Genomic DNA, 27,930 nt, shown 5'->3' with positions numbered 1-27,930 from the left:
GGTATTGATTACAAGCAAACGTTGCCATATCTCCCACTACAGCTACGCGTGTGCAGTCCGGTAATCTCTCGACTACGCAGTTTTTGCAGGGAGCTTAAATCTACCAGTAACTATCTTTAATTATGCCGCCAGGTAATAGTGCAAAAAAAGGCTACATAAAGATGTGCTTCGTACATGGGGAGAACATTCGAGTCCTTTGTTTGCGCTCCATATTGGAGCTTTCGCAGTATTTTTTAGCCACAATATCGTGTTTGAGGCTGTGTGTGATAACATCCGAGCTACAAAATAGTTGCCACGTTGGTGCCAGTTTTTTCTTATAAGTGCTACTATATTTGTTAATTAGTTCAAATCTAAATGATTCCGGCAATCTTACTTTATATATTTAAATGCCATCGCACAACTATCGCGTTCGAATTCTCTAAAAATAACAATTTCTTCCCAGAATTTTCAACTATTGAATTTATGATTTCGTTCCAATAAACAAAGTTGTGTTCAAACCACCCAATTTTCGGCTGATCCTTTCCTATGGTTACGTTCCATCTTTCTAAGGCTCATCAACGTCATTACGATAAACACGGCAATAAATGATACGGTTTTCTTCTTCACCGCGTGATCACGTGGGCGCCGGCTGATAATCGCCAGAAGAAGACGACGACGTTGCACCGAGCGCCCGTTCTCTTGCTGTGCTCCGACAGAGCGACTTCTTACCCCAGGCGTTCTCCGAAGCTACGAGGCGTTGCTGGTTTCGGCGTGTCTATCCGGCATACTGACCCTGTCCTCACTGTCGTGACCAGTCGCTGGACGTCCTCACCTTTCGTCCGCCACCTGGGATTCAAAAACCATGGGTAGGCATTCGCTTCGGCTTTGTCATCGTTGCCTAGGCCTCCCTATCAACGACAGCGCTAATACGAAAAAATATTTCACGATAATAATTGTGACTTTCTTCCAATAAATGTGCCCCTAACGTCTGCTGTGGCTCATAACTTTCTATTGTCTAATGAAAATTTAGGCCGTGTATAGGAAAAAAAATTCTTCGCGTCGTGTTGTTTTGAACGGAAGTATTTTGAATACGACGTGAAAAAAGTCATCCGAAAGTTCGAAGGGACCGACCCACGTTTCGTTAGCGATGATTGCTCGACGCTATTGAACTTTCAAAAGCAATGCACGAGTTTTAGCTACGTTTACGAGAATCCGGCAGGGATAGAGGCTGAGTCGGATTTTCGGGCCAAAATCTGATGGTTGGTTACACTTAAGCGCCATCAGGTCAAGCCAAGCTACCGGAGAGGTTATTTATGCTATGGATGGCTTTGCTAGGCGCATGTAAAGGCGGCGGGGTCGCGCTGGGTAACCTCGATCACTGAATCCATCCGCTGGTGTCTAGTTTGTGTAAATGAAACTTCTAAGTCGCATCGTAGAGGAGAGAAGCGGAGTAATTCCAACCATCCGGGCTTCTTTAACGTGTGCGCTGTGCTGCATATCAAGCGATTGTGCGTCCGTCAGAACCAAGCAGCTACGCCCAGGCATCATATCTGCGACCTCTTTATTAGCAACTGTGAGTCATAGCCACAGACCAACCTCGGGATTGTTCAATCAAATTTAAGCATGACAGGCGTTTCATAACCTAATCTGTGATGACCGAAAAATTATATTCTCTTTTCTTATCTTCACTGCTATTCCTACATACCAGAATGATCGCTTCGGCAGATACTTCCCTGGAAATGACACCCCTAAAACATCAAGTTCACATAGCGAGTTTTGTGCCTCAGGTGTACTTATGTCAGGCGACTTGAAACAGTCCCTGTAAGAATTATTGAAGTTATTTCTTTTTTCACCACGAAAGACCGCTTACGCGAAACTCACTGTGCTGGGCTCGTAATGTCCTCATGCGAACGAGCGGCTAAATTGACTGTGCAGCAGCCTCATAATCGGAAATTACACACACCTGCTTTGAGGTGTGCTGTCAAATAATTCACAGAGTGCTTTTTCAAACGTCGAGTGAACCAGTGTGGCTCTTTGCCTACTTCATGCAGTTTGAGGGAGGATGAAATTAGTTTGCGCTTTGAAGTCACGGCAGAGCTATTCCACAACATACAGCGGCATAATTATCATATTAAAAAATGGTTTGCACGATCCTTTGCAGACCTTTCGAGACCTTAGTGCAATTAGCAATCTCTTATTATGCTGTGTAATCGATCAATATGTTTTGTTGATTATTATGATGACTATTGCATCATCATATCATATACCCATCTCGTCCGCGAATCGCGAAACTTAGTGGCCATATCAGCAGACACACGATGTGGCAATATCACTGCGAAACACAGTGCCGAATGATACAACCACACGGTATATCTCATAATTACTACTCCCTAGTTGAAATGCCTTGCGTTGCAGCTCCGAATATCCCTAGCATACTGGCTGCGACACTCACATGTGTACTTGTTTACCTTTATCGGGTGACCACGTTTCACCGCCTAACAAATCTTATCGCACAGCGCAGGACGCGCCTGCATGTGTCGGAAGTTTCTGGGATGTTATCGATGGTTCTCTCCGATGTCTGTCACCGAACCTTGTGTAATCTGATTGCATGTATGCGCGACGCGAATATTGTAGAACACTGTGGAAGACACGAGGGTCTCAGTGATTACTCTGGAACATTCGAAGACTTAAGTACAAAAGCCGACGCTCTTGACCCGCTGATCAGATTTTCGACAATCGCCGAGTGTGTTCGCCGCTATCGTTGTTCTTTGAGTGTAGCCTGCCTTTGAGGGCACAAGTTCGCCCAACAAAACGCTAGTTTCGTTAATCACAGTTTTGCGGTCTTCTTCACCATCAGTACTACGTGACAATATCGTTGCGCTCGATAGTAACCGGTAGCAGACGAGGCACTATCGCATTAATATATTGAATGTTGCATATGTCTTGTGTAACCTTGACGCATCCATATATACTGTGCAATTAACGCAGAATGGTCACAATCCAGTTTAACGCATGCTGTGCCAAAGTGGCCTGTTCAAGCAAAAATACCCAGTAGAACGTACTCAGTTACCGAAGTTGTCCGCTAAGACAGACAGCAATTTACCGATCCGGGCACGTACTCATCTGCTCGCCAAGAGAGCAGTCGGAACATACCTAGTGGCCCAAGAAAGTAGAGTGCCTGATCACTGAGTGAAATAGGTTAGATACAAAACAACAAGCCGAAAAGTCTATAAAGATCCCAACTAATGGTGGAAACGTTAGTGTGTCTGTCAAAATAATTACCGCTTGACTGAAGCGTAATAAAATTGTTGCTCGCGGATTACGCAAATGGTACTCTCACCGTAGTAGAATATATTCCGCATATGCCAGTGAAATTTTGGGATATTTAATATTTTTTTCGGATACGACTGCAGTGAAACGAGCCCTTCTCCAAGCTGACTGGAACTTCACTAAGAAATACCGACGGCAGTTTTTCTAGTGTAATGGCTTGTTCTATGCACTAATAAACACTTTTTAACTATGCGACCTGGTTGACCGGATGCTTGCCGTCTACTAAGGGCCAACACTCCATAGAATAACGGAATGATTCTTCTTAGGCTGTGATGTAGGGAAGGCCCTCTTCATGGTAAAGCGCATGTTCTTAATGATTTTTTGTTCGTTTGTGCGGAATCCCTCAAGGTATTTAATTAGGTTTGGAAAGCACTATGAGCTACGGAATGACTCTTTCATGAAGCGAGCAGGACATGCTGTATAGTGTAGAATTATTCTGTGCTAACCTACACGCTGACGGTCTGGATCTTTTACTACATCCCAATATTTCAAGTGTACTTTAAAACGGTCTTTTCGGAGCATTGGAACAATCGATATTTTGAACAAATTTAGCTGATCATGCCGACGTCGAAAATCACGTCGTGTTGACACAAGTTTACTACATTACTTACAGAAGTGCAGAAAGTTAAGCTGGATGGACGATCATTGCAGGTACACCACGCGGAATACAATCCGGGCAGGAATAGACGCAGACTGCACTCTTTGCGTCTGCTATTGCCTCCGTATTTCTCACGCTGTGCCTAGTGTCATAACCGTATCATACCTTGCCTGGACGGCTAGCGCTCTTCTATGGGGGAACACTTCCATGCTTACACTTTTCTCCGCAATGAAACACTTTGCATAGCTAGCTTTACTATACCGTTTTCCATATTCCCTTCATATCTTCAATTACTTTTCAGAAAAGAAGTATTGATAAGCCCCTAATTTGTCATAATATTTCTCTCCTCAACAGGCGGTGAACCGGCCTCCGTAAGTGCAAGTTTTACGACGACAGTTTTTCTGTCTATTCCTTAAGCAAATACTTAACGAGAGGTCGAAAACAATGCAAGAAAATTTCGCTGAAATAACAATAAATTGAGGGGAGTTGCTACCTCAACGAATAAATTGTGGAAAGTATTCCTAATGCGCGGCAATGAGCGTACATGAGGCCACTTTGATAGCCGGAATTGTGAATGATAAATGTATGAAATCTAGATGAAATCTTTTTATGAATAAATATGTTAAAATCGCAAAATAGATGTAGCAGCAGCATAAGCAAGTTGATTTGGTTACGCAGCAGGGACATAGCCAAAAGTTTACGGCTGCAGCTTTGTAAGAAAATATTGAATTTCACAAGAATTTGGGATCGCATCTACCAAGACCGTAGAATGATGTGCAACAATGTTGTTTACATAGACACTGGAGGTCCCAATGCGTGACTTCTTGTCCAGGTTACAAAAAAATTACTCTTTTCTTTAGAGCAGTGAAGAGACTATTGACGCTGCACGTGTGCCTTTTTGACGCAAATTATGTTTTAACTTTTTCGAAATCGGAGTTCTTGAATATCAGGTGAATTGACAGATTTTTTTTCTAAGCGTGTCCTGCAGAGTACCAGAATATTACAGATGATGACAAGCGGTTGGTTAGTCCCAAATAAACGCATGCGTCCTTTATGGGACATGAAATCCTGCTAGCCACCTCTTGCTCGTGTATTTTTCCGTGGCCGTCATACGTGACGCAGTGAAGCCATAAGCAATCCAAAGAAGCTTATTTTGTAGTATGCCCTGCCGAAAGGTATGCTGCATAAAACCCACGCAGGCGTTGGTTTCGTGCACCATGCCTAACCTAAACTGACCATTAACTAATCACGCGGGGTGGCGATCAAAACGATTCCCCTGCCGCTCCTACTGGACAGGCAAACTCTACCGCAACGCTTGCCGACGCTGCCCCAGCGGCACCCGAAGAGCTACTTCCAGCCACGTGAGATAAAGTTCTGTTGTACATTTACACAGCTCAGGCACGAAGACGAGCAGGGATACACTTATGCTTCATGCGTTAGCTTTGTATGGGTATTTCACGCACTTTTCTAGGGATGTCGGTCTGTCCCGTCCGTCCGTCCGTACGTCTGTCCGTCCATCCGTCCGTCAGTCCATCAGTCCGTCCGTCAGTCCGTCAGTCAGTCAGTCAGTCAGTCAGTCAGTCAGTCAGTCAGTCAGTCAGTCAGTCAGTCAGTCAGTCAGTCAGTCAGTCAGTCAGTCAGCCAGTCAGCCAGTCAGTCAGCCAGTCAGCCAGTCAGCCAGCCAGCCAGCCACAGTCGGTCGGTCGGTCGGTCGGTCGGTCGGTCGGTCGGTCGGTCGGTCGGTCGGTCGGTCGGTGTCAACGCCTATGCCTCTCGCGGAGGACCTGCATGGACCGGGATGCTGGGTTCGGGATGATTTCTCTCATAGGCACGTCGTGGACACGCTTAATCCCCAGCTTTGATAGTACATAACGCCCACGTAATATCTACAGTACCAAACTGGAAATATTTTACCAAGTACCACAATGTCATTGGGTTTAGAAAGCGTGGGGCAACGAAAAATGGGTGCATTTATTATTTTCGGAACAAAGATGTAAATCGTAGCGGAATATTCACGTACATCAACACTAAAAGGGGGAACAGGAGAGCCGTAGCCATATTACTGGACACTTTCGTTCTTTTATAGTCTCCCTTGGAAATTATTTTAGGAGCACCTAATTACACGCTGCAGTTTTTTATTATAATGATTAGCCTCAATTACATGAAGAATTGTTGTCGAGTGAGACTGGGTTTTGCTGCCGGGTAACAGGCCATTTTTGTGGGGCCCATCTCGAATGCACTGCTCTTTGACATAACGTCTCAAACAGTGACTTTGGACTGCGTTTGGGAGCTACAAGCGTTTACCAAAAGCCCAGACAGCACTCAACGTGGCCTTCAGACTCCGTAGATTGCCGATATAACAGTGCACAATCAACTATCTCGTCCCACCTGGGCTCTCTAACTGCCGCAGTAGAGCACTTCCTTTCTTCCACAAGGGCGGCTTCACGACAGCAATGACGCACATTGGACTTGGTCCGCCCTTACCGGTTAATCCACCACTGAAACCGTCAATGTCACCGGTCGAAACACCTAGAAACCAAGATGTGCGATCGTACGTTTGAAAGCATCAAATGTTAAACTTGTGCGAAATCATTGTCTTTCGGACAAGTGTTGCCTACAGGCAACAGACCAGAAAAAAATTATATTCCTTAGTTTCGGTATTGAGGACGAAGTTTCTGGCTGAACGTCTTCGGCCAGCACTGAGGGGCAGGTAGCAAATGTTATTTCTTTCTTTAGAGCAGAAGCGCAACACGAGCAAGAGGTTAGGTACGCGAAACGCTTTCTTGTGAATCTCGCTCAGAAGCGACAGACTCATGCAAGATCTCTGGCTGCATTGACGTTACGGACGGGGTCTAAAGCAAATGAAATATGACCATATATATCGCATAGGAGGAGAGTCACCTGTACAAATTCCAAATAAAACGATACGTGGCTTGGGGAGAAGCCGACTAACAGTTTTCTTCCTAATGTTCTCAATGCATTGCTGAAAAAGCTTCCACCGGATTTTTTTTTTCTTTTCATGGATTAGTCTTACTCTCGATAGATTTTGCAGATTAAGTAAGGAAAAGAAATACTTTTTAGGTTTTTTACGGGTCCTCACTAATATGTTTGCAATGAATTGTCAGAGTAACATTTTTTTCTACGTTTCACTTCATGAGATTACCACGGTTCGTGAGTACCACTTCAACTCAGAAGTGTCTAGGCGTTGCATGAATAACGATAAGAGTTTCTGGCGGCTAACACGGGACACATTTGACGCAGCGTGATGAAACCGTAAACGATACGGTTGCATTTCAGAAATGTTTATGTACAATTGTAAATCATATTTGAACACTGTATTTAAAAACATTGTATGTTCACTAAGCGTAAATTGTAAAATCCAGAATTATGTTTTTCTCTTTCTTTCGGCCACCTATCGGCCGCTCGTGATATCGCCGCTCCTCACAGTGGGCACTGTGACTTGAACACTTAGATAAGCGCCATTTTCGAATTGTAGATCATGTTCTCAGAAAAAGTATTCATAATGCTTAAAAGCGTGAAGGGTAACGCTTAGTCATCATTTCATTGTTACCGTAGAAGTGATTGGGTTCATACCCACGTGTGTGTTTTTCGTCTAATTTTCACAAATACTCATATTGCTTTTCCCACGCTCATAATTCCTTACAGGGAGACGTCAGCCTTTAAAATCCTGGTCGGCATCGCCGCAATCCTAACAGCGGGCGTGGTCGCCATCGCTCTCACTTGGTATCTCTTGAAAGAAACGCGTGAGTCCGCATCTGCTTGTCAGTGACTACTGGGGTTACGCAACAATGCGTTGTTACGCTATAAGGATCCATGTGTTCACCATAAATTCTAATTTCTTTTGCAAGCACACTGCGTAATCGGGCTTCTCGAAACGCCCGAAAGCGACGTGTTTGTAGTTTCGTGCCGGATATCTGATATTTACCGAGTGCGTACATTTTAAAAATGAATTTTTTATACAATGGTCATGAGTCCGATAGCACGATTCGGCATTTTCAGCGGGATAAATTTCGCGACAAATAGCGATGTCTGGAGGAATAAACAACTTCACCTTGTTGCCTTTCGAAGATTTTCAATTTCAGTGCCATTTCATAATTGCAAGATCAGCGCCTGTTGCTAGCGAAATTATTCTTCTTAACAATTGACCTTAACCACTTTCAGCATCCAACCACTTTCAGAAGACGTGGAATCGGCGCTGGGTAAAGTCAAAGCTGAATACACTATACTTATGGGTGACTTTAATGCTAGGGTAGGCAAGAAGCAGGCTGGAGACAAGTCAGTGGTGGAATATGGCATAAGTTCTAGGAATAGCAGAGGAAAGTTATTAGCAGAGTTTGCAGAACGCAATATGCGGATAATGTATACCTTCTTCCGAAAGCGGGATAGCCGAAAGTGGACGTGGAGCAGCCCGAATGTCGAGAATAGAAATGAAATAGACTTTATACTCTGCGCTAACCCTGCCATCACATAAGATGTGGACGTGCTGGGCAAGGTGCGCTGCAGTGACCATATGATGGTAAGAACTCATTAGACTTGAGGAGGGAACAGAAGAAACTCGTATATAAAAAGCCGATCAATGAGTTAGCGGTAACAGGGAAAACAGGGGAACTCCGGATCAAGCTAGAACAGGTATTCGACTCGAACTCAGGAAGAGGACCTTAGTGTTGAAGCAATGAATGAAAGCAGATTTGTTTAAGGGTGGCGAGCAGATTGTTCTAGAAAAACTCGCCACCCTGTATAAGCAATGCCTCACGACCTCAACCATACCGGAATCGTGGAAGAATGCCAAAATAATCTTAATCCATAAGGAAGGGGACGCCAAGGACTTGAAAAATTATAGACCGATCACCTTACCGCCCGTTGCCTACAAAGTATTTACTAAGGTAATCGCAAATAGAACCAGGAACACCTTAGACTTCTGTCAACCAAGGTACCACGCAGGATTCCGTAAAGGCTACTCAACAATAGACCATATTCACACTGTCAATCAGGTGATATAGAAATGTGCGGCATATAACCAACCCTTATATATAGCTTTCATTGATTACGAGAAAGCGTTTGATTCATTCGAAACCTGAGCAGTCATGATGGCATTACGGAATCAGGGTGCAGACGAGCGATGTGTAAAAATACTGAAAGATATTTATAGTGGCTCCACAGCCACCGTAGTCCTCCGTAAAGAAAGCAACAAAATCCCAATAAAGAAAGGTGTCAGGCAGGGAGATACAATTTCTGCAATGCCATTCACAGCGTGTTTACAGGATGTATTCAGAGACCTGGATTGTAAAGAATTGAGGATAAGAGTTAATGGATAATGCCTTAGTAACTTGCGATTCGCTGATGATATTGCCTTGCTTAGTAACCCAGGGGACCGATTGCAATGCATGCTCACTGACCTGGAGAGGCAAAGCATAAGGGTGTGTCTAAAAATTAATCTGCAGAAAATTAAAGTAATGCTTAACAGTCGCGGCAGATAACAGCAATTTACGATACATAGCGAGGCACTGGAAGTGATAAGGGAATACATCGATTAGGACAGGCAGTGGCCGCGGATCCTGAGCATGGGACTGAAATAATCGGCAGAATAAGAATGGGCTGGGGTGCGTTTGGCAGGCATTCTCAGATCACGAACAGCAGATTGCCAGTATCCCTCAAAAGAAGAGTGTATAACAGCTGTGTCTTACCTGTGCTCACGTACGGGGCAGAAACTTGGAGGGTTACGAAAATGGTTCTTCTTAAATTGGGGATGATGCAAAGAGCTATGGAAAGAAGAATGATAGCTGTGACGTTAAGGGATAAGAAAAGAGCAGATTGGGTGAGGAAACAAACGCGAGTTAATGACATCTTACTTCAAATCAAGAAAATTAAATGGGCATGGACAGCGCATGTAATGAGGAGGGAAGATAACCGATGGTCATTAAGGGTTACGGACTGGATTCCAAGAGAAGGGACACGTAGCAGGGGGCGGCAGGAAGTTAGGTGGGCGGATGAGATTAAGACGTTTGCAGGGACAACATGGCCACAATTAGCACATGACCGGGGTAGTTAGAGAAGTATGGGCGATGCCTTTGCCCTGCAGTGGGCGTAGCCAAGCTGATGATGATGATGACTTTCAGCATACTTCTCAAAATATTTAAGGGTGATGTAAAATACATCAATTGTTTCTTATTTGAATGTGCTTTCATATGCAGTTTACATAATTGAGGTATCGTTTTTCTTTGGTGACTTACACAGGCGTGATAGTGATAGTTCCATTCCTGAAAATTCGCAGTTTCCGAGAACATTTATAACAAATGACAGCTTCACTCTAGAATCCGCGTCCAAGAGCAACATTACTCTAACATTTTTTTTTTCTTTTAAGTACAACAAACCTCACCAAATTTGGTGCAATAGTCGCTTTGAAAAATGATATATCCTTTACCCTAGACCGAAAGAGAGCGGTTTCGATCATATCGCAAATGGTTATAGCAGATGTTCCAATTGTCATTAGGAGAAAAAATGGAGCTGGGCAGGGCATGTAATGCTTAAGTTAGACAACTGGTGGACCATTAGGGTAACAAAATGGGTGCCAAGAGAAAGGAAGCGCAGTCCAGGACGTTGGAGCGATGAAATTGGCAAATTCATGGTGCGCTAGTTCGGAATCGGTTGGCGCAGGACAGGGTTAACTTGACATCGCAGGGAGAGGCTTTCGTCTTGCCGTCAACATAAAATAGGCTGATATTGATGATATAAAGGAGCCTACGAGCTAAATCTTCTTTGCTCGGGGGCTGCTATCGTCTCTCTCCCTTCTCCTTCTCTTATTGGGAATGCCTTCTGCAACTAATAAACAGCCCGTTTTCTTCCATAGGCATTGCGTGTACTGCTTAAGCCCATTTCTTTCTCCTGCAGTCCGCTACAATATAGCCTGGGCACGTTTGATTTTTTTGGTTCGTCGTTCGCGAGAGGCACGTAACATTGTTTTTATCTTCCTTGTTACAAAGTGGCTGATGCGGTAGCCTCAATTACGTACGGCCTCCTTTTTTTGTCCGCTTGCAAGGCTCAAGGCTGTCCGACACACTACATAGGGACATCCTAAAGGGCCGGGCCTACTTTGGCAGCGTTCGACTTCGTCACGTGGTGTTCTTGTTCCTTTTTTTTCCCTTGCTGAACGGCTGGCAACAAACATTTCACTTCCGGCTGATAAAGGTGCTCACGCATCCTTTGCACACTGACCATAAAAGATGCACATTTATTGACGTAGTTTCATAGACATCAATACAACTACAAGTATTTCCCATCGTAAGTGATCACGGTATGGTGACTTATGATAAATAAATGTGACACTACACTGGCGCGCTTCCAGTTCCAAAACTAAATAATTTACCTGAAATGTTCCCGCCCACGAATTTAGAGACATTTCGAGCTACCCTAACAGACAGCGCCTTGTTACCTCTAATGTTCTAAAGATATGTAATAATGTTCGAACTAACGTCCAGCAACATGTGTTACCATGCGCCCTTCGTCTTACCTGAACTGAACTCAAAGAAAAAAACAAAGACATAGTTCGCGTACCCCATTTAAACAAACGAAGCCCCGTCCTATCCAGTATGGGCGCGATTATGGCCGATATTACTGCTTCTAATCTCCATTCGTGGAAGGCGCTCGGCTATTGGAGAAGCGATTATGCTGGCTCATAGGCGGCCTCATATGTATAATTTTTCGTATACTTTATTGCTCTGATAGTGAGATAACAATTACCAAACACATTTTAGGCATTTCGCACTTCACAGTTACGATAACCCGAATGCGAAGTTATTAGTGTTTTAAACAACCGGAATGCCCTAATCAACTCCGTAATTTCTTTGTAAATCTTTTCTGACTGCGCGAAATGGGCTCGACACAATAAAGGTTTCCATAGCCCATTTTACCTATAACGTCGAACGCCGTTTAGAACAGGATTTTGGAAAGAAAAAGTGTACGGCGCACTTGAGGTTTAAAAATGGGCATTGTCGAAATAATTTTCCCCGGTCATCTTTAAATGACAGCTTCTGTGGTAACGTATTCGCGTAGTACGGCGTTTCAAAACCGCGTCAAACAACCACACCACTTGCCACTCCCAGTCTTTATAGTGGGCTGTAGGCTTTCATACTCCGAATTCCTTTGTTATATGTTTGTAGGAGAGCTCGGCATCATGGCTGATACGTGCTACTCCTTCTTTCTTAGGCAAACAGTACATGTAAATATAGGCCGGCTGAAGGAATTCTTGTGCTTGGTGCATTTTTGTGCTCTAGTTTTTGTCTCAGAAAGCTTTCTTTCTCGCACGCCGACAGCAGCCGAAAAGGAGCCGCCGAAACCACTGACGACTACTAAGAAGTCGACCCCGTTGCCGACCACGTTGCCGATCACCCCCAGCTTGACGACGACAGGTAAACTGTAGATTATTCAGTAATTATTAATTTTTCTTAGATATAGCACATTTTAGTGGCCAGCTCACTTAAGCACTACAGCTTGTCAGTATGTTCGCGCAGTCAACATATTCATTGCGAACTTAAAGAACCACAACAGTGACATTTCCTTGTACTTCACAACTAATACAAGGGAGCACGGCAAACTACAAAACCTAAAGTCGTAGAATGCCCCAAGCCCTAATGTTATATAAACAGTTGATGACAACGCACTATGTATGCACACAAAAAGCCGCGTATTATTCCTAGTTAGCCATTGAAAAAAGTTGTAGTGCCTTGTTGATAATAGAAGCGTGAATGGTGGATTCACGCGACGGGCTACGTACAGCTCTTATCGCAGCCACAAGTTCGCCGCGAAGTGTTTGCCATTATCTCTTGTTCCTCATCTTAACACTTTAAAACAAACAAAACAAAAGCGCTTCCCCTCAGACATGGGCCTAGCGTACCCTAACAGCTGCATTCTCTTGGACTATACGGGGTAACATTCGGTTAGGTTTATTGTCAAATCAAGTTTCAATTGTCACGCTTGATGCACGAGAGGGCTTGGTAAAACAGATTATTGAGACGCAGCAAGGAAACACCGGAACGACGCAAACACGTTTGCTTTGACGTCACGAATTTTGATGTTGTCTACTTCGGCGTTCTTAACCGTAATAAAATCCTGAAGTTTTAGGTGTAAAACCACGATCTGATTATTAAGCCTGCCATAATGGCGGACTAATGATTAATTTTGACCACCTGAGGTTCTTTAACGTGCCCCCAATGTACGGGATACGGGCGTTTTTGGATACCGCCACTAGGAAAATGCGGCCGCTGAGGCCGAGAGTTGACTGCGCTACCTCTTGCTTGGCAGAGTGACACTGTAGCCGCTAAGTGACTGCGGCGGGTTTGCTTAACTGCATATTGTTAATAAATAAGTGGTGTTTTATTGTCAAGTCCCCAGGAGACGTGACATGCAAAGGTTACCTCAACCGGATATGTCCAAATTAGAGCATTCTTATTCCTTTATTTATTAATCATGAATCCTCTCATGCGTAGGCCCGTTACAGGGTGAATGCGAACAATACAACTTAAAAAGCGCACGCAGCTACAAGTACAACATTCATACAAACCTAGTTAAATCAAATGGACACCAACAACCACGATAACAGAATCGCCCAGCAGCCATGTGGATACACGCTGCAAATACAACATATTTATTGACCAATAGTCACAACTGTACGGTGGGTTTCAGGGCAGTAAAATCGAAACTTCCGTAAAAGACATGAAAAGAAAGACCAGAGAATGACAATAATTTAGATTCGGATAAGTAACGGTAGACACAGTGGTCGAATTTGAGCAGGTTATCTGCTTGTAAGAGGTCCTGAGGCAGGGCATTCCATTCTGCTATTGTTCTAGGAAAGAAAGACTTCTTAACGAGTTAATTCGGACCGCCATGGGTGTAATCTGATTTTTGTAAGAAGTTCGCACAGCTTGCTAGGAACGCTGCTTCTGGTAGGGGCTTGTGTTCAGGTTGACGTGATTTTTGCGCAACAGATAAATAAATTTTAGCCTGGCCACCTTTCTTCGGCTCGAAAGTGAAGGTAAGTTTAGTGCACGGAGCATGTCAGCCACTGAACCTGTAAATTTGCATCTAGATAAAATGAACCTAGCCGCCCTTTTCTAAACTTTTCCAATCTTACCAACTGTGTTTGCATGATGCGGATTCCATACGACGCTCCCATATTGCAGTGTTGGACGTGCCATGCAGTGCGAGATAGGCAGATAGTTTTGCTTTTGTGGAAGCAAGGTTCAATTTTATTCTGATGAATAACAACTTAGTTTCGGCTTTAGAGCATATGTTAGCAATATATGTATGACAGTTTAGATTTGATGATATATTAACGCCTAAGTATTTGAAATGGTGGACTCGTGTTAAAAACTGCGTGTTCATTTTGTAATAAACAATACGTTTTTGGTTTTCTTTGTAATTGCAATATATGATGGTTTTGCACGATTAATTTTCGTTTTGCTTGCTGTGCACCACTGAATAATATTGTTCAATGCAGTATTTAGTCGAAACTGGTCTTCTTGTTTCGATATATCCGAGTAAATTAAACAATCAACCGCGAATAGGAGGACTGTAACATCGGGCAAGATGAAAATTGCGATGTCATTGATTTAGCATATAAATAGCATGGGACCTAGCACCCTAACCTCTGCAGCACACCATAGGGTACCTCCAGGAGGTCCGATTTTGAGTCATTTACCTCCAGGAACTGAGTTCTGTTGGTGAGGTATGCTTTTATCCATAACACAGTATTTTTGTTTACACCGAAGTCAAACAACTTATTAACACTGTGGTATAAACTTTTTTAAAACAGGGTTGAAGTGCCTCAGACAGGCTGGCCAACGTTTCGATAGGTGGACCTATCTTCGTCAAAGGCGGCCTCGTCATCCTCGGCGTGTTAGTTTTAAAGGGTTAGTGTAGTGACGTCACGTGCGGGTGTTGTCGCTGGCGGCTGGTTTTAAAGAGAGAGATTACAAGAGGGAACAGGCGTTCTCGTCCGACGTCTGTGAGCCTCATTCTCAAGACGAAGGGACAAGAGTGTGAGAGTGGGCACGCGGGGAGGAAAGAAAGGAAATAGAAGCGGACAAAAGGGTGGAAAAAGGAGAAAAAAAAAAGCAGGGGGAGCCAGGGTCGTGCCAAGACACAACAAAGGGGGGGGGGTGAAAGAAAAAGAAAGAGAAAAATGAAATCTTTAAGAAATACGGGGGCTTGGGAGCGTGTTGGGGATGCGAAGGGTTAGGAGGTATTCTGGGGAGTCGTTGGCGGCATGTTTTTGAGGCATTAGAACGGCCGGTCAAGCAATAGGTCGAGTAATTTTGAAGTAGTTAAGGTGGCGACGCGGAGTCTGCGGTGCAATGTGCGGGGTGCCTGAAAGGCAGCGGCATGGTCTTTCAAGGGGCACTGCCCTACGCGCTTAACGTAGGTGTCGTTACGGCGGCATCCAGAAGGCGATACTCCGGGTTGAGGCGCCGAAAAAGGCATATTGACTTCGGAATGTGTTGTCGAGGGGGTTTCAAAAAAAAAACAGACTAAAAAAAAGGGGGGGCAGGGGGAAGGGGGGGGCGAAATCGGTATAGGAAACAGGAGGGTGGCGCGTGCAGAAGCGGGCGCGGGCAAATGTACATGGAAGAAGTGGAACGTTCACTTGGTGTAGACGTAAAATCCTGAAAGAGTACATTTAAATTGAGTAGTAAGCATTCCTCCGAAATGAAAGAGTAGGTGAGGTTAAGAATTAAAGTTGGCTGGTGACCTAATGTGTTTTGTGTATTGGTTGATGATATGAGAGTTTCAGATTTAAGTTACAGCTTTTAAAGATTCTAAGTTGCCGCGTGCCAAATTAATTCCTGTCGGGTGTAGGCAATTAAACTTGTGTATGAGGTATGATTCCGTGTACTTCCTTTCACGAGGGGAACGGAAATTTGTTTGTAGTATATAGAGCCGTGCTTTGTCAAACATATGTCCATGTTCATTAAAGTGGCTGGCTACTGCTTTGGGTAAATTGTGTTTTGTGTCCGCGCGGTGACCATTGAGTCTTGTATTGATTTGTTGTCCGGTCTCACCTATGTATTGTTTGCTACAAGCGGCGCATTCTAGACAGTAGACTACATTGCTTGATGTGCAGGTGAAAGCCGAAGTTACCTTGTGTGTGTAATTCGACGCTGTACTTTTTACTGTAGTAGTGGATTGAATGTGTTTGCATGTAGAGCACCTGGGGCGACCACAGGGATTGGTTCCCAACTTCTTCTTTTTCTGTAGTTTGGCGTGCACAAGAACATCTTTAAAATTAGTGTTGCGTCTGTAGGCTACTCTGGGAGGGTCGGGGAAAATCTTCTTAAGTTTCTGGTTGCTGGTGAGAATCGGGTAGTATTTACTTAGGATGTTATTCACGTTTGGGAGTGCGTTTGAGAATTTAGTAGTAAGAAGAGGCGTTGTTGTTCTTGTGATCTTCGGGCGGGGCTTGAGGACCTCGGCTCGATCAAGTTTGGTTGCAGCGATGTAAGCTGTTTGAAGGTCACTGTTTGGGTGGTTCCTGTTTGATAGCGTTTCTTTAAGGTGATCGAGTCTATCTATGTAGTCTTGGTTTTCAACGCAAATGCGACGTAGTCGTGTGGCTTGGCCTTTAAAGATGCCTTGTTTGCAATGTCTGGGATGGTGGCTGGTATATTCTAGGTACTGTTGTTTGTCGAAAGGTTTCCTATACAGCGTTGTCTTTAGTTCACCATTGTCAATGTATATTGTTGTGTCCAGAAAGTTCATGCGCTCAGTTGAGGATTCTGATGTGAATTTTATTGTTGGGTGAACAGAATTTAGAAAGGATATATATTTATCTAGACTGTCTTGGCCATGTCCCCAGATTATGAGTATGTCGTCTATGTATCGTAGGTATGTGTGGGGCTTGGTAGTGTAGCGCGATAGGAAATCTGTTTCTAGAATCCCCATAAATATGTTCGCGTAGGTTGGTGCAAAAGGCGTACCCATGCTTGTACCATGTATCTGTAGGTAGTAACTCTCTTCAAATTCGAAGTAGTTATGTGTGAGAACTAATTCAAGGAGAGACAGGTAAACTTCAGTAGAGTGTTGTGCACTGTGTTTAGACAGCGTTTCTTTTATCGAAGATAAACCATCAGGGATTGGAATGTTGGTGTACAGCGCCGTGACGTCTAGTGTTGCGAGAATTGTGTTGTGGGGTAGTGTGCCTTTAGTATTAATGTCTTCTATAATTCTCAGCAGGTGGGGCGTATCTTGTACAAATGACGGAAGTGTTTTCGGCAAGTTACCAAGGTAGTGGTTAAGGAATGTGGAGATGCTCTCTGTCGGGGTGTTGTTGTTTGATACTATCGGACGGCCTGGGATACTAGCAGTGTATAGTTCAGCGGATGGAATTTTATGAATTTTCGGAAGGAGGTAAAAACGTCCGGCAGTTTTGTTGCTTGGTTTAAGAAATTTGTATTCTGATGGTGTTATCAATTCATCAGCCAAAAGTGATTTCAGCCTGTTGGTAATTGTCACTGTATAGGACAATGTCGGATCGTTATCTAGTTTGCGGTAATGTTCCGGGTTGTTTAGTTGTCTGTAAGCCTCGTGCTTGTATTTTTCTATTGGCCAAATAACTATACTTCCACCCTTATCTGCTTCCTTAATAACAATGTCATTCCGGCAGCTCAGATTTGAAATGATATGACTCTCCGACGCAGTTATGTTTTTAGGTCGCTTAGATGTCTTGGATTGGCTTATAATTTCTTTAGTGATAGTTTTAAGGTATATGTCAAGTTCTATGGCTTGTTCTGGTTCGGGAGTCCAAGTGGATTGGGCTCTAAGTGGTGTCGTCCCGGTGTCTGGTGTGTCTGCAAAAAAGTGTCGGATACGCATTCGTCGGGAGAATTCTGAGAGGTCCTTGTGAAGCTCGAATTCATTTATTGTGTTGTTCGTGGGGCAAAAGTTTAAGCCCTTGCTGAGTACGGCTATTTCTTTTTGACTTAATGTTTTAGAAATGTCTATAACATTGGAGCGGTTTAGTTCTGTGGAAATTTCCTTACTGTCTGGTCCTTCTAAGCTCGAGGTCCCTCTTGTCTGGGTGTGGTGGCTGTTTGGTTGGAAGGTTGTTTTTTGATTAAAATTTGCTTTTTTCCTTTGTTTTTGAACCAATTTCCTAGATTGTTTTTCGCCGTAATGTTCTAAATCTCTCTTCTCATCTGGTGTCAGGGTTATGTTCCTAAGTCTGTGGTTAAAAGTTTCGATTTGCTCTTCGCAGTGTTCTTGGAGGATATTCAAAAGTGAAAGTGAGGCATTATGTAATGTTGTTTGCCAGTTCGCGCGATGGTGTGGTGGGAGTGTTCCTAGAGCTGGTACAGCCTTGAGTGTTAGGCCTTTAGGAATTATATTTTTCTCGGTGCAGCTTTTGTAGGTTTTCAGATGGGAGGTGTAGCTCACATGTTTTTTGGTAAGTTTTCTAGCCTGTAGGAATTCGGTGCTTCTTGGCATTGAGGAATTATTGATTTGCGGTGTCTGTCATTTACTTGTCTTCTTGCGGGTAGATTTGCGTGGGGTGTTTTTCCGTTCGGCCGGTTTATTATCGTATGCCTGGCTTAATTCGATCTCGGTCTCTGTTTGAGTTTGTGTGTGTGCAGGCAGGCGTGTGGGGGTCTGTGTGTAGACTTCGGTGGTGGGTTTTCTGTTGTCTGTTGCCATTGTGTCTGTTTGCATGGTGGTTGATGTCATTTTTGGTGGTGTGTGTGCCTTCTGGTTCTTTTCACATTCCACTGTCTGTGTTCCAACTGTTCTTGTGTTGACTGTTTCACTTCTGCAGTGGCTTGCTTCACATTCCACTGTCTGTATTCCCTGTGTCCTCAAAGTGACTGTCACAGTTGTGTTGTTCGCGGTGGCACGTTCCGCAGAGTTGGTGGAGGTGGTATTTGAGGTGGAATTTAAAAGAGTTTTTCTGTACTTGTCCTTAATGGTCTTTCAAGGGGCACTGCCCTACGCGCTTAACGTAGGTGTCGTTACGGCGGCATCCAGAAGGCGATACTCCGGGTTGAGGCGCCGAAAAAGGCATATTGACTTCGGAATGTGTTGTCGAGGGGGTTTCAAAAAAAAAACAGACTAAAAAAAAAGGGGGGGCAGGGGGAAGGGGGGGGCGAAATCGGTATAGGAAACAGGAGGGTGGCGCGTGCAGAAGCGGGCGCCCAATACATCAAGTCCTTTATTAAGGACAAGTACAGAAAAACTCTTTTAAATTCCACCTCAAATACCACCTCCACCAACTCTGCGGAACGTGCCACCGCGAACAACACAACTGTGACAGTCACTTTGAGGACACAGGGAATACAGACAGTGGAATGTGAAGCAAGCCACTGCAGAAGTGAAACAGTCAACACAAGAACAGTTGGAACACAGACAGTGGAATGTGAAAAGAACCAGAAGGCACACACACCACCAAAAATGACATCAACCACCATGCAAACAGACACAATGGCAACAGACAACAGAAAACCCACCACCGAAGTCTACACACAGACCCCCACACGCCTGCCTGCACACACACAAACTCAAACAGAGACCGAGATCGAATTAAGCCAGGCATACGATAATAAACCGGCCGAACGGAAAAACACCCCACGCAAATCTACCCGCAAGAAGACAAGTAAATGACAGACACCGCAAATCAATAATTCCTCAATGCCAAGAAGCACCGAATTCCTACAGGCTAGAAAACTTACCAAAAAACATGTGAGCTACACCTCCCATCTGAAAACCTACAAAAGCTGCACCGAGAAAAATATAATTCCTAAAGGCCTAACACTCAAGGCTGTACCAGCTCTAGGAACACTCCCACCACACCATCGCGCGAACTGGCAAACAACATTACATAATGCCTCACTTTCACTTTTGAATATCCTCCAAGAACACTGCGAAGAGCAAATCGAAACTTTTAACCACAGACTTAGGAACATAACCCTGACACCAGATGAGAAGAGAGATTTAGAACATTACGGCGAAAAACAATCTAGGAAATTGGTTCAAAAACAAAGGAAAAAAGCAAATTTTAATCAAAAAACAACCTTCCAACCAAACAGCCACCACACCCAGACAAGAGGGACCTCGAGCTTAGAAGGACCAGACAGTAAGGAAATTTCCACAGAACTAAACCGCTCCAATGTTATAGACATTTCTAAAACATTAAGTCAAAAAGAAATAGCCGTACTCAGCAAGGGCTTAAACTTTTGCCCCACGAACAACACAATAAATGAATTCGAGCTTCACAAGGACCTCTCAGAATTCTCCCGACGAATGCGTATCCGACACTTTTTTGCAGACACACCAGACACCGGGACGACACCACTTAGAGCCCAATCCACTTGGACTCCCGAACCAGAACAAGCCATAGAACTTGACATATACCTTAAAACTATCACTAAAGAAATTATAAGCCAATCCAAGACATCTAAGCGACCTAAAAACATAACTGCGTCGGAGAGTCATATCATTTCAAATCTGAGCTGCCGGAATGACATTGTTATTAAGGAAGCAGATAAGGGTGGAAGTATAGTTATTTGGCCAATAGAAAAATACAAGCACGAGGCTTACAGACAACTAAACAACCCGGAACATTACCGCAAACTAGATAACGATCCGACATTGTCCTATACAGTGACAATTACCAACAGGCTGAAATCACTTTTGGCTGATGAATTGATAACACCATCAGAATACAAATTTCTTAAACCAAGCAACAAAACTGCCGGACGTTTTTACCTCCTTCCGAAAATTCATAAAATTCCATCCGCTGAACTATACACTGCTAGTATCCCAGGCCGTCCGATAGTATCAAACAACAACACCCCGACAGAGAGCATCTCCACATTCCTTAACCACTACCTTGGTAACTTGCCGAAAACACTTCCGTCATTTGTACAAGATACGCCCCACCTGCTGAGAATTATAGAAGACATTAATACTAAAGGCACACTACCCCACAACACAATTCTCGCAACACTAGACGTCACGGCGCTGTACACCAACATTCCAATCCCTGATGGTTTATCTTCGATAAAAGAAACGCTGTCTAAACACAGTGCACAACACTCTACTGAAGTTTACCTGTCTCTCCTTGAATTAGTTCTCACACATAACTACTTCGAATTTGAAGAGAGTTACTACCTACAGATACATGGTACAAGCATGGGTACGCCTTTTGCACCAACCTACGCGAACATATTTATGGGGATTCTAGAAACAGATTTCCTATCGCGCTACACTACCAAGCCCCACACATACCTACGATACATAGACGACATACTCATAATCTGGGGACATGGCCAAGACAGTCTAGATAAATATATATCCTTTCTAAATTCTGTTCACCCAACAATAAAATTCACATCAGAATCCTCAACTGAGCGCATGAACTTTCTGGACACAACAATATACATTGACAATGGTGAACTAAAGACAACGCTGTATAGGAAACCTTTCGACAAACAACAGTACCTAGAATATACCAGCCACCATCCCAGACATTGCAAACAAGGCATCTTTAAAGGCCAAGCCACACGACTACGTCGCATTTGCGTTGAAAACCAAGACTACATAGATAGACTCGATCACCTTAAAGAAACGCTATCAAACAGGAACCACCCAAACAGTGACCTTCAAACAGCTTACATCGCTGCAACCAAACTTGATCGAGCCGAGGTCCTCAAGCCCCGCCCGAAGATCACAAGAACAACAACGCCTCTTCTTACTACTAAATTCTCAAACGCACTCCCAAACGTGAATAACATCCTAAGTAAATACTACCCGATTCTCACCAGCAACCAGAAACTTAAGAAGATTTTCCCCGACCCTCCCAGAGTAGCCTACAGACGCAACACTAATTTTAAAGATGTTCTTGTGCACGCCAAACTACAGAAAAAGAAGAAGTTGGGAACCAATCCCTGTGGTCGCCCCAGGTGCTCTACATGCAAACACATTCAATCCACTACTACAGTAAAAAGTACAGCGTCGAATTACACACACAAGGTAACTTCGGCTTTCACCTGCACATCAAGCAATGTAGTCTACTGTCTAGAATGCGCCGCTTGTAGCAAACAATACATAGGTGAGACCGGACAACAAATCAATACAAGACTCAATGGTCACCGCGCGGACACAAAACACAATTTACCCAAAGCAGTAGCCAGCCACTTTAATGAACATGGACATATGTTTGACAAAGCACGGCTCTATATACTACAAACAAATTTCCGTTCCCCTCGTGAAAGGAAGTACACGGAATCATACCTCATACACAAGTTTAATTGCCTACACCCGACAGGAATTAATTTGGCACGCGGCAACTTAGAATCTTTAAAAGCTGTAACTTAAATCTGAAACTCTCATATCATCAACCAATACACAAAACACATTAGGCCACCAGCCAACTTTAATTCTTAACCTCACCTACTCTTTCATTTCGGAGGAATGCTTACTACTCAATTTAAATGTACTCTTTCAGGATTTTACGTCTACACCAAGTGAACGTTCCACTTCTTCCATGTACATTTGCCCGCGCCCGCTTCTGCACGCGCCACCCTCCTGTTTCCTATACCGATTTCGCCCCCCCCTTCCCCCTGCCCCCCCCTTTTTTTTTTAGTCTGTTTTTTTTTGAAACCCCCTCGACAACACATTCCGAAGTCAATATGCCTTTTTCGGCGCCTCAACCCGGAGTATCGCCTTCTGGATGCCGCCGTAACGACACCTACGTTAAGCGCGTAGGGCAGTGCCCCTTGAAAGACCATGCCGCTGCCTTTCAGGCACCCCGCACATTGCACCGCAGACTCCGCGTCGCCACCTTAACTACTTCAAAATTACTCGACCTATTGCTTGACCGGCCGTTCTAATGCCTCAAAAACATGCCGCCAACGACTCCCCAGAATACCTCCTAACCCTTCGCATCCCCAACACGCTCCCAAGCCCCCGTATTTCTTAAAGATTTCATTTTTCTCTTTCTTTTTCTTTCACCCCCCCCCCCCTTTGTTGTGTCTTGGCACGACCCTGGCTCCCCCTGCTTTTTTTTTTCTCCTTTTTCCACCCTTTTGTCCGCTTCTATTTCCTTTCTTTCCTCCCCGCGTGCCCACTCTCACACTCTTGTCCCTTCGTCTTGAGAATGAGGCTCACAGACGTCGGACGAGAACGCCTGTTCCCTCTTGTAATCTCTCTCTTTAAAACCAGCCGCCAGCCACAACACCCGCACGTGACGTCACTACACTAACCCTTTAAAACTAACACGCCGAGGATGACGAGGCCGCCTTTGACGAAGATAGGTCCACCTATCGAAACGTTGGCCAGCCTGTCTGAGGCACTTCAACCCTGTTTTAAAAAAGTTTATACCACAGTGTGCCATTCCATCTGCCAGCCCCTTTCTTGTTTTTGAACTTATTAACAAGCTCTTCATGTGGAACACAGTCAAATGCATTCGAGATGTCTAAGCAAATTGCATCCACTTGATCTCAGTCATTCATTGCTTTAGAAAAATCGTGCAGTGTTTCTAGAAGTTGGGTAACAGTATTTAACTTCCGTCTGAAACCGTGTTGATTGGTAATTAGCTACTTGGTGTCCCCGAGGTGTTTAGATAAGCATTTTGCCTGGACATGCTCAAGTATTTTGTAACAGGCGTAAGTGATATAAATAGGTCTATAGTCATTAGGAATGTCCTTGCTTCCATATTTGTGTAGTGGTACAATTCTAGCCTGCAACCAATCAGTTGGCAAGCAATATTGCTCTAAAATAAAATAAATTTATAGAGACCCATCGAGCGTATCGCTTCAGAAGCTTATTAGGAATAGAACCAGGTCCTGGCGACTTTTTTTGTGTCTAAATTAGGTAGGAAAGAAAATTTATCTTGTTCAGACGAAACAACATCCGGCAAATCATGTGTTAGTGGCAACCTTCTGTACTGAAATTCGGAGGCAAAGAAGTAGGAAGGCTGAACACAGAATGAAAATAAGCATTGCATCTGTTGACGATTTCTGATTGGTCGGTAATAAAATGACCATCTATTTGAATGAACCTAATTTTTTCATACGAGGGTAAAAGGTGATGCCAAAAACGCTGTGCGGAAGCTTTCATGTATAGCGTAATCCTTTCTGAAAAGTATTCCTTCTCCTCTGAAATCTGCTTCTTTTTAGGCATCAAAAAAAGGCGCGAGGTTTCATTTGTATACTTTTCTCGCTTGCGCTTCTGTTTTTTATCTTACGCTTAAGTTGCACAATCGTACAATTTATCCAGTTAGAAATATACTTAAAGAAGAATATATATAAAAATAATTAAAAATTTGTGATATTCAAGACATGCGGAAGTTTGGCAAGATTTTCCCAAGTACTAATCGTCATTCTCATGCTAGTGAGTGAACATAATTTTTTTATACCAGCTGCAATTTTTTTTTTTTTTTGCAGTGACACCGCAGTGCATGGGTGCATTTATTGCGTTTTAGTTTTTTTTATTTTTACCACGTCAGAATCTCTTTTACAATACCGAAATATATTAATTCCGTAATGCGCCAGTGACAATGATCAATTTCAAGTTAGCAAGTAATTAGGGTTCACTTAGATTTTTTTTAATTACGTTAGCAGCTCGCAAACTGACAACTGAAAGACAATAATTCACTTGCCGCTTTAACAACTGAAATTTTTATTTGGAAGCAACATGCAATTTAGCAATTTAAAAGAAATAGATGTGGGTCACGTGCATGATGCTCGTCACGCATTTAGAAACAATAAAGGCCATCACGCCTTTCAACATTTCAACCGACTGTTGACTTGCGCTCTAGTCTCGTCTTGTTTTTGTTCTCGCTGCCAGCTTGCCTGCGGGTCTTTAATGGACAGTTTTCAAATTGCGCTCTCTTTCTATCCGCCTACAGTTTATTTGTTTTTGTATTTCGTGCAGTTGCACCAGTCGTACGAGGGCCGCCGATGATCTGCACGTACAACATTCAAAAATTCTCAGGGAAGTCGACGCTCCCAAGTGACGGCGTTTGCGACCAGATATACCTAGACTCTGTGTGCCGATTCCCGCCCTGCAGCACAGGTGCAGAATGGGACCTCACAGCATATCTCAGTGACTTTCTCCAAATTGCTAAAGATGCAAGAACCGGCAACAACTGAACAAGGCTGCGCCTTGTTCTTACCACATTAGCGCACTTACCAGCGCTTACCACATTATCGCGAGAACGTAGCCATTTCTTCAGAGAACTATAAAGAACGGATACTATAAAACAGCGTAAACGACGCATCACTGAATATCAGAGCAATTATACACGCATGCGCATCAGGCGAACACGCCGGCCGTGAAGAGCTATTCGTGTGAGCCTGCTTCTAAATCGCTAAATGGAAATAAGAGTGGGGCACATTACGCACTGTGCTATCAAAAACATGGCTGCTTATGAAGAAAGGCGATTACTTTTTCCAGAAAGACCCAGGATGCCTGCCTAACGCGGAATTCATTTCCACTTTCTCTGTGATGTGCTTCGAGTTCTGCGCACTCTACATCCTGTCGCAGATGTGTGCCTACACGGAAAGAGTAAAGAATTTAAACTTCACCATCGCCGTGTACGACATTCATGCCGACGCGTCATCAGACCCGTGCAATGAGACCAAATACATGGGTCAGTACAGTAGGTTGAAGCTGCTCCACAAGCTGGTGGACTTCATGGAGAAGTACGCCAACGAGAAGGACTGCGATAGTTTCTCCTAGCAAGTGTTGACATTCGCTTCGGTGCGTGTCGTAGGGAAACGACCTTATGCCTGATCGCCTACTATGATTATTGGTGAAGACTACACATTTATTTGTGTTCGTATATACATCTTCCTTCTATAATGTAGCTACCCTGTACTATTTAAGCCTCATGTATACTGTACATTAGTTTCATAAGAGAGTCCTTGTGTAAAGACTCCATTGTGTGATAGAATACGTCGGTCATTTCATTGCGATCACTGCCTTATGTATTTCTTTTTTTCGACATGCGAAATTAATTGAATGTCCGTTGTTCAATAGGAAAAGAAGAAATACAAAAATGCGCTAAAACGTATTGCCATCTAATTGGTAAAAGAGACAGTACGAAGCTCTTAGAATCGTAAGCAAGAGGAAATACAAAGGTCACAAAAGTAAGGGCAATCAAGAAAAAAAAAGAAAAAACAAACAATACGAGGCACGTGTCAATGGGCATTTTGCTTAGCAAGTTGTATAGTTAAATTATCGTAAAACTTTATTTATTACAATATCATTGAAATTATATTATCACCATAGGCTGCCACATTTTCAACAAAACGGTTAGAAAAGCAGCACACATACTTTTACATTTATGAATAAAGTGAGAAAAGTAACAAAGAAAGAAGCACACAAATAGGCAGAATATTACACACAGCTCGTAAAAATAACATTACCAACGCTTGCTCCCAACAATAGGGTCGCAAACATTTCGAACGTACAAATCAGAAAGCAGACTATAAGGTTAAATAAGTGTATAACATTGCAACACTTGGGCGTGCTTTCGCACATCGTAGCTATGGATGTAACATCAATCTGGAGAGAAAAATACCCAAATAACTAAACTTAACCATCAGCTTTACAAAATAACCAAACATAACCTCGGAGGCGTAAGTAGATAAGCGTAGATCACCTTCCAAAAAGCGCTACTGAGCGGCATTATTCTATCATGCTGGTAATAACAGGATCTGTATCCATTAGCTGAGGAACCATGTGTGCAAGTTTTTGCCTGCCGTGATTTGACCGGATTCTCTTAGTCTACAGTTAGCGCATGTTAAACTATAGGAATGTTATTTCCAAAAGTAAGCTTCACGGAATGCATTCTTGCTTCAGGTGATTTGGTCATAAATATTTGTCCCCATTATATTGTAAAAATATTTTAAAACGTTACATTGTGGTGCTTGTGAAATATGTGGGCGAAATGCGTTCGCCGTGGAACGCCTTCATTTGTGCCTACAATTGTATTTTGCAATGTATGAGAACTTTACTCTTTTGAGCGGTTGTGCCCCAAATAAAGACCTAGTAGATTCCTGGCAACACTAGCACATAATAGAGCTTCTTTGCTGCTCAAAGCGGCAATAAACACTTTTTTACATTGTACCAGGAGAACGTGAAATATCTGTACGAAGTTTGTTGACGTGAAATGGCCAGTTTTGGGTTTCACGGAAATTAATGCCGAGCAACTTATGACATGCAGCGCTTTCAATGAAAACCCCTCGAAATGTAACTTTAATTTCGCTTAGTATACATTTTTCTCTTAAGTCGAAAAACAACCTGTCATGTATTTTTAGTGTTTAGCTCAAATTTGTTTTTTGTTTGTTATTTCGTTTTTCTAGATTATTTGAATCCTTGCCACAGAAAACCAAGTTTGCATCATCAGCATATGTAATGATGTTCGATGTTAGTGGTATACATACGATATCATTTACATACAACAGGAGCAAAAAGGGGCCACTTATACACCTCTGCGGGACACCATATATTATTTTACCCGTTTTTTGATATTGCTTGCTGCACGCCAGTGCACTGAACTCAATATATGTGATCAAACACATCTTATTCCGTGTTCGTTTGGCTTTTCTAAGAAAATTTCGCGCTTGATGACATGAAAGGCTTTCTGAATATCGAGAAATATTCCAGTTGCGGGAAGTCTCTGCCCAAAGTTATCAATTTATTTGGCTTTATATTAGCAAGTTCTTCTCGGTACACTTATTTTTCTGCAATCCGAATCGGTGCTTTGTTACAATATCCTTCAATATAAAATAAATAAATAAATTGCATTTCATCGATATTATAGAAAGAGGAGAGTTGAATAAAAGCTGCGTTCATCAGCTTTTATTTCAAGTAATTTAAAATTATTTCTGGCAGGGCAAGGTCCATATATTTGAAAATATCGGCAACGTAGAAATTGGCATATATTAGTCGTGTAGTCGTGTAGTTGTTAGCCATGTACTTTTAGTCACTAACTTTGTAGATCACATAAACTC

The 27,930-nt window shown here is 43.2% G+C and overlaps 1 long non-coding RNA gene across 1 annotated transcript; it reads left to right on the top strand.

Moving 5' to 3' along the window:
• The first annotated feature begins 655 nt into the window (after nt 1–655).
• Nucleotides 656–26,841, top strand: LOC135920968 (uncharacterized). The gene is made up of 5 exons (XR_010570376.1): nt 656–845; nt 4,262–4,278; nt 7,574–7,671; nt 12,238–12,333; nt 24,845–26,841. It is a non-coding gene; the product is annotated as an uncharacterized lncRNA (long non-coding RNA).
• The last annotated feature ends 1,089 nt before the right edge of the window (nt 26,842–27,930 follow it).

Source organism: Dermacentor albipictus, chromosome 8 (assembly GCF_038994185.2).
Source record: "Dermacentor albipictus isolate Rhodes 1998 colony chromosome 8, USDA_Dalb.pri_finalv2, whole genome shotgun sequence".
NCBI classification, from domain to species: domain Eukaryota; kingdom Metazoa; phylum Arthropoda; class Arachnida; order Ixodida; family Ixodidae; genus Dermacentor; species Dermacentor albipictus.
This window is presented reverse-complemented; position numbering and strand designations above follow the sequence as displayed.